This window comes from Grampus griseus, assembly GCF_964374135.1.
Source record: "Grampus griseus genome assembly, chromosome: 20".
NCBI lineage: Eukaryota > Metazoa > Chordata > Mammalia > Artiodactyla > Delphinidae > Grampus > Grampus griseus.
This window is the reverse complement of record NC_139014.1, coordinates 57,318,043-57,326,401: the sequence shown is the minus strand read 5'-3', so window position 1 is coordinate 57,326,401 and position 8,359 is coordinate 57,318,043.

Sequence of the window (8,359 nt, the reverse complement as noted above, 5' to 3'; positions counted from 1 at the left end):
GGCTTCGGGTTCACTGAGCTTGGATCTGTAAATTGATAGTTTCTGCCAAATTTGGGAAATTTTTTTCCATTATTTCTTTAAATTTTTTTCCGCCTCAGCATCCCTGTTCCCTCCTTTCAGACCTCCACTTACACATATGTGTAACCACTCGATATTGTCCCTCAGATCACTAAGGGTGGTTTTTAGTTATTGTTTTCTTCCTTTGTGTTCTTCAGATGAGGTGATTCCTGTTGATCTGTCTTCAAGTATACAGACGCTCCTTTTATAGGCTACAGTGTTCTGTTACATCCATTCAGTATAACTTTCATTTCAATATTGTACTTTTTGGGACTTCCCTGGCAGTCCAGTGGTTAAAACTCTGCACTTCCACTGCAGGGGGCACAGGTTCAGGCCCTGGTCTGGGAACTAAGATCCCACAGGCCGCACGGCACGGCCAAAAATAAAAAATAAAAACAGCAACAGATACTGTACTTTTCAGTTCTAGGACTTCCATTTGGTTCTTTGCTAAAATTCCCCATCTGTTCACTCAGGAGTGCAACTGAAGAACCCTGTTTCACAGCCTACTCTTCCTTTATTCAACTTCCACCCTTTGGCCATCCCTTGGGCCTAAGAATATGCTTACTGACCCTCAGGAAAAGTGACCAGTAGAAGTATTTCAAGAAGGCCCTGGAAACAGTGTTAGGGCTTTTAAGCCAGGAAATTCTATGTGTTCTACCTGGGCATGTCTCTTTGGCCGTGTGGATTCTTCTATACAGGGGTTCCGAGGAGGCCAGAGGAAGATCAGAGTATGGTCCTCTAAACCATGAGGGCCAGGTTAGGAGCTCCAGTTACCCATCACCGAGGGTAGCTGGAATCCTCTGTGTCAGTACTTTCATGTCGTTCTTTAGGGGCTGGCTTAATTTTTCAAAAAATTATCCTTGCCTCTCCTGTTTAGAATATAAAGAGTTTCTAGCAGCCTCCTGGGAGCTAAATTGGGAAAGAGGGCTGGAGAGTCTCAGCATTCAGTATATGCATAAATTCACTTCCTTCACCACCCCTCAGCCATGCCTGGCATCCCCTTCAAAGTGCCATCTATCTTACTATTTTATTTATTTTATTTTTTATATATTTATTTATTTTTGGCTGCATTGGGTCTTTATTGCTGCGCACAGGCTTTCTCTAGTTGTGGTGAGCGGGGGCTACTCTTTGTTTGGGTGCACTGGCTTCTCATTGCGGTGGCTTCTCTTGTGGAGCACAGGCTCTAGGTGCACAGGCTTCAGTAGTTGTGGCACGTGGGCTCAGTAGTTGTGGCGCATGGGCTTAGTTGCTCCGTGGCATGTGGGATCTTCCCAGACCAGGGCTCAAACCTGTGTCCCCTGTGTTGGCAGGTGGATTCTTAACCACTGCACCACCAGGGAAGTCCCAAGGTGCCATCTATCTTATTTTCTCTGAAAGAATCAATCTTTCAGTTTTATTGAGGGGCTGAGGTAGCTTAGAATGGTGGGGGGATCTAGGGCTGTAACAGTTTCTTGATCCTCTTTCTTTTAACATCCCCTCCCCCCATTTCCCCTCCATACAGTTCCAGAGGCACTACCAGTCCTAAGCCTTTGAGAATTCTGTGGTATTTTTGCTAACACCATTTGTTTCACAGTTACTGAGATTTTGTTGCAGTTGTATTTTCTCTTCCCCATCTCTATGAATTTATACCTTTAAATTTTTTCCCTTTAATTATGGCAGAATTTCTTCCAAGAGAAAGAAAATTTAAATGTGATTTTAAGTCTACTGTCTTTACCTGAAAGCCTGATGGCCCCTTCATAAAAATTCTTCTTTCCTTCTATACTACTTTATGGTTAGAGGTTAACCTATGGATAAAGAATTGGTCCTTTAGTGTATATGGTTTTTATTATCTATCTCTGTATCCCCTTTATACCCCACATAAGTGTAGTTTAATAAGAGGATGGATATTAATTAGGGAAAAGCCATAATGTCTTGGTTTTTTCTTCAGATGTCTCTTCTAAAACAAGGCAGTATTCATCAACTGTGTTCATTTAACCTTTGAATGATTAGGGCAGGAAGTGCTGAGGATGCTAGCTGCAAAGGACACAGTCTTACAATCCCATTTATTCATATCTTTAAGATCTTTGTCAGCCAAAAGGGTTTTTTTGTTTGTTTTCTTTGGCTGCATCAGGTCTTAGTTGCAGCACCCGGGCGCTAGAGTGCGGGCTTAGTTGCCCCACAGCATGTGGGATCTTAGTTCCCTGACCACAGATCAAACCCGCATCCCCTGCATTGGAAGGCGGATTCTTAACCACTGGACCATCAGGGAAGTCCCCAAAAGTTTTTTTTTTTTTTTTTTGCCAGTGTATGGCCCTGAGAAAAGTGTGTCCGTTGCTACTCCTATATTGCAGTCCCAGCCTGTGAGACAATCAGTTGCAGATGGTGCCTGTCCCTAATATTTCATGTTTTACATATGTCTGTTCACACTCAGAAAGCTCACAGCTGTAGCTATTGTACCAGAAAAACTGGTAAATGCCTCCAAACGGAAGACCTTTTCAGCAGCTTCCATCAAAGGAAGCAAACCAGCTTGGCATTCACTGACTTTTCTTGACTGTTGTGCAAGCCAAACAACCTCAGTATTAAAGCCTCCTTTGGTCTTCCGGGATCCACAGTTGAGGACAGTGCACTCTGATTGCTTTTATGGAACCACATGCTGCTTGAATAGACGTTGAGTCCTTGAGGTGGTGGATCTTAGGAGAACTATAAGAGATTCCCAGGTCACAGATAGATCCAATGCTGAAAATAACCCCTGTAGACAGGACAGAATCTGAAATATTCCATTAGCAGTATGTAGGTAATGGTTATGAAAGATCTTGGTTATGAAAGATGAAAATATTTTACCACCAAAGAAAAAATTGTTTTTTCTGATTGTTGCTTCAAATTTGATATATTTTTCTTGTCACATCAGGACTATAAATGTTTCTTTTAATCTCATCTGAGAAATAGGGTATCTTATATACTAGATGTTCCTTTTTCACTAGGTTGGCCTTAGTAAGAACCCTCTTTATCCTTTTTGTCTGGATAATCAAGATTCTGCTAGACAGTATCTTTTGTCTTTCTATAACCAGAACTCAACTACTGGCTTCTGGGACTCTCTTTTAGGATATGTTTATTTTTTAATTTTTATTTATTTTTTTATTTTGGCTGCGTTGGGTCTTCATTGCTGTGTGTGGGCTTTCTCTAGTTGTGGTGAGCGGGGGCTACTCTTCGTTGTAATGCACAGGTTTCTCCTTGCGGTGGCTTCTCTTTGTTGTGGAGCATGGGCTCTAGGCGTATGGGCTTCAGTCTGCGGCATGCAGACTCAGTAGTTGTGGCTTGCAGGCTGTAGAGCACGGGCTCAGTAGTGGCTCCTCAGCATGTGGGATCTTCCTGGACCAGGGATTGAACCTGTGTCCCCTGTGTTGGCAGGCGGATTGTTTTTCAGTACGCCAGCAGGGAAGTCCCAGGAATATGTTTGTTAATAGCGACGGCCCTGCTTGAATAACCACACATAAGCAGTAGATAAGAATTCTGTATTCTGAGGAACTTCCCTGGCAGTCCAGTGGTTAAGACTCTGTGCTTTCACTGCAGGGGCTGCGGGTTCGATGTCTGGTCGGGGAACTAAGGTCCCACATGCTGTGTGGCTCTATCTCAGCAGAGGGCCACGCTGCTCCGCCTTCCCCGGGGGAACCTGCACAAACCTTGAACTTTTCCGGGGTTCAGAGTCTCCGATGTCTCCTCCTCCCCGCCGCCCCCGCCCTGCCCCCGGATGCCCAATGTCTCGGTGCAGCCTGGCATCTGCTCCCTCCCTCTCTCTCTTTCTCTGTCTCTCTCTCTGTCTCTCTCTGTCTCTCTCTGTCTCTCTCTCTCTGTCTCTCTGTCTCTCTGTCTCTCTCTCTCTCTCTCTCTCTCTCTCTCTCTCTCTCAGAGTCAGTTTGGGTGAGCGGAGCACCCCGCCTACTGGGCTGCGGGCGGCGAGACCCCGGCGCCACACCAGGGGCCGGGGCACCGGGCGCCCGCGCAGCCTGCGGCCAGGGAGGCGGTAACTGGTGCCTACGGGGCCGAGTGGAGAGGAGGTGCCAGCGGCGGGGCCGGCTCCCCATGGACGAGTGTGAGGGGAGAACAAGAATCAAGGAGCAAAAAGGAAGAGGAGGTGGGGGGAGCCACAGTTGCACGAAGCCGCCGCCGCCGCCGCCGCCTCCGCCTCCTCGGCGATCACGCCGGCTGCTCCGCAGTAAATGACTCGAGAGAAACACACACATTCGCGCTCGCCTGCCCTCCTTCCTCGTCCGGGATTCAGCGCCCACCCCGGCAGTAGCGGGCGCGGAGCCTGGCGCGCTCGCTCCCTTCCCTTCCCCTCCCCTCCCCGATTCCCCGTGGTCACGTGGCCCCGGAGCGCGCGGCCCACGACTCGCGCACCACGGAGACGCCCCCCAACCCCTGCCTCGCGCCCCAGCTTCTCCTCCCCTGTCCACGTGTCCATTCCGCATTCCCAGCCTGGGAGCGCGCGCGTCTCCTTAATGAGACTTGGGCAAGGGCCGACCTCACGATTCCGCTAACCCCTGTTTCATGTTTTATTTTTCCTCCCCAGAGCAGGCTAGCGCTGGGGCCCCAGTGGGGCCGGCCGGCTGCGGCGGCCACATTTCCCCCCCGGGAAGACGCCACCGCAGCCACTGTTGTCCCTTTTCAAAGGACGCTGTCTCCTCGCCGGGCGCCAGAGGTGTTTTACGGCCTCTCGGACAGAGGCGCGCATAGAGGGTACCCTATCCCCACCGCCAGAGTCTGCATGGGGCTCTTCGGAGCCCTGGGTGGGAATCAGCCGAGCTGTCGCGCCCAGCCCCTCTCGGGCCGCGCCAGAGCTCGCCGGCTCAGCTCCGTTTGGGGATGGGTCCGGGACGCAGCTCCTGCAAAACCTGTCCGCTGCTGGGGGTGGAGGGACACGAAGAGGAGGGGACATGCCTTCCTACAAGTTGTTTTGCCAGCCTTTAAAGGGACATGGGGATGGAGGTGGGGAACTGTCCTCTTGCACACTCACCCAGGCACCTGCCGAGGGGCAGGGGTGGGGGGGTGGCGTTCTTTCCCACCGTCAGGCCCGTTCCATTCGAGCGCAACCCAGATCAGACCAGACGAATCAACCGTCAACTGTCAGCCAGGCATTGGATCAATAGAAATGATTTTATAGCATCGTTGGGTATCACGCCCCAACCCCCAAGGACCGGCTCTCAATCCCACTCTACTCTGGAGGAAGAGGGTCTTCAATCCTATGGACATAGCTCGTATGCCGGGGGTGTGTGTGTGGATCTTCAGGGTCACCGCCCCCCCCCCCCGTATCTCTTCACTCAACCAGACAGAGTGTGGGAAGAGGTAGGTCAGAGCAAGGCCAGCTGGGGCGCTTCGTCTCTGTCCCTCATCTGCCTGTCTCAGTCCTAGAACTCTCGACACTGTGAGTTTCCTTTTCATCTAGAAAAGTGACATTTTCTTTTTGGAAAATGGGCTTGGAGCCTTCCCGGAAGCCTCCCTCCTCCCGGGCTGCTGGCTGTTGCCGCCTCAGCTTGGCACAGGGGCCTGCGGAGAGCAGCTCTCGCCCCTCCCCATAGCCCACGTCTGTCTGGAGCTCGGAGGTGCAGTGTGGGGAGGGCTGGCCGGGCTGTTGGCGGCCCTGGGGATGGAAGGTGCTGGAGTCCTCAAGGAAGATGATTCTCATTAGGCCCCTAATGTCTGATGGCAATTAGCGTCACCCAAGGGCTTATTCACCATCCCACTGAGAGGCGAGCCAGCCTCTGTGTGGGAGAAAGGGGGAAAGAAACCACCTCCTGAGACTGGCCTGGGGTGGGGGTGGGGGTCCAGGAGGAGGAGGACGAAAGCAGGGAGGTCTCCTACCTCTGCCCACCTCCCCACAAGGAAGGGGCACGGGGCTTGTAAAGAGTAAGTCCAGGGGACAGACACAAGTTTGCTTTTCTGAGCTGAGGACCCACTGCTCCGGTGATGTGGGTCAGCAATTTCAGTCCACTCTCCCAGCTTCCTCTGGAGACTGGGCACAGTGTTCCGGTTCTTCTCTCTAGCCCTGCCCCCGTAACCCAGAGCCCTTAGATAATAGGAATCTAATCTCCCTCTGCCCACTCAGTTTCCCCTCCTCCCTCCCTCCCTCTCTTCCCTCTCCCTCCCTTTCACAATATGGTGAAAATTTCTGATACCACAGCCACTGCTCACAACGGTGAGCAAGACCGACGTAGCCTGTCCTCATGGAACTTCCATTCTAGAGGGGAAGACAGACACTAAGCTTGTGATTGATTACAAGCTGTGATAAGTATGTGGCATAAAAATGCAAGCATTTTTGCTCATCTTATGGAGAAGACTGAGACCCAGAGTCAGGAAGGGTTGGGGGTGGGGGCAGCCTGCTATCATTAGGGAATATGTAATTTCAGCCTCAGATTCTTCCGGTACCTTCTATGTGGATCCACCTTCATGGACCCTAGAACAACCCCAGCCTTCTGCCAGGCAGCCGGGCAGAAATTGGGCCCATCAGGGACCCACACAAAAACTGCCTGACCTGCCACGACGGTGGACCTGGTGACATGTGCCCCTGTTTTTCAGGACCCCTGCCCACAGAAGAAGATAGGACAGGTCAATGTGGGCCTTCACTAAGGGGAGCTCACTGTTTGTGTGTGGGGGGGTGCACAGTCGCATCTTGGACAGCAGGATGAGGAGCTGCTTCTGGCAAAGGGACTTGGTGCCGTGGGGACACACCCGCAGCTGTGCCGACATGGGCCGGCTGTCCCTGGGCTCGTGGACCTCCCGTTTCTGCCGGATCAGGCTGCTGACCAGTGCCGCCATGGCACCCCGGGAGGAGACACCCCAAAACCGGCAGGCTCCCGGAGCACGCTGGGCCCCCCAGAGAAGCCCGCTAGCTCACCAGGACATGCTCTTGACTCTCCGGTCCGACTCGCCGCCTCACCCACGGGACCTGAGGATAAGCCCTAGACGACCCCCACCCCAGGCACCAGCTCCCACCCTTGGGCCTCCTGCTAGCTTCGCCAGACCCAGCAGCCTATGTACCTGTCAGTTGACCCCACCCTCGACCTTTGCCCCCCACAGAAAACTCCCCCTTCTCTGATCTCCAGTGTCCCTGTCCCCCACTAACACTATCCCAAAGCCAAGACCCTCAAATTTTCCACGATGTGGTTCCAATATCCCCAGGCACCTTTCCACCCTATTTCCGGGCCCTGCACTCCTGCCAAAGCCACTCTTGTAATTTTAAGGGTGTGGGTCCTTAGCTTTGGGGATATTAGCTCACCCCACCCCTGCTGGGGTGCTGCCAGTGTCTAGGGAGAACCCAACCTTGGTGTCTTTTCCTTTGCCACCCACTAAGTGAAGAATCCCCCACTGTTTTTCACTGAAATCCCCCAAAAACTATGCCTTGAAATATCCAGACTGTCGCCAGTCAGCGAGAAGAGGTTCCCAGACCCTGTCTCTGGACGATACCGCTTTTTACCAAGTCACCCCCATTTCTAGTGGCACAGCATTCCAGCTGATGAACCCCTTTCCTCACCTTGTTACCATCCACTCCTTTTGAAGTCACCTCCAAATCCGCCCTTCCTAGTGCTTACAACAGGTGGTTGTCTGGAGGGCCCTGTGTCACCTCGGAATAAGGAGCATAGGTTTTTGGCTTTTTTTTTCTGGCAGCCCCTAATTTCCTCGGGGACAGCTGGTGCTGTGTAGATCCCACGCCCTCCAATCCAGCCAGCACCCCCGAGAGAGAAGTGCACCCACGTTGTCACAGGTCCCCAAATGTGAACAGACCCGCTATAAGTCACAGCGCATCAGAGCTTTCTGTGACAGGGCTTCCTTGTCTTCCCCGGGACTGCCTATAGCGCCCCCTCTTCCTTCCCCGACGCCCCTCAACCTCTCCTGTCTTGTCGATCCTGTGACGGCTGGTGCTGGCTCGGTTCCCAGGATCCTCTCTCCCTGTACTCAGCAAGCGGAGCTTCCCCCCACGCCCGGCTAGGCGTCCCGGACCCCAGGAAGGAGTGAGGGTGTTTCCGCAGAGTGCCCTGGTCTGGCGAAATGAGCACTGGGCCTGGCGGCTGGACCAAACCGAGCGGCGGCAACGGCGGCACCAGTAGCAGCTGTGGGAAGTTGAGGCGGCGGCGGCGGCGACAGCGGATTTCCCCTCCTCCGAGAGCGGGTCTGGTGGCGGGGCAGGGGGTGGAGATGCCGGGAAAGAGGGGGAGGTGAAGCTGGGCAGGCGGAACCCCGGGGATCCTTGGAGGCAGGGAGTGGCAACGGTCTTAGAGACAGGCGGAGCCGAGGCAAGGCCGCATGTCTCGCATGTCTCGGGGTTCAG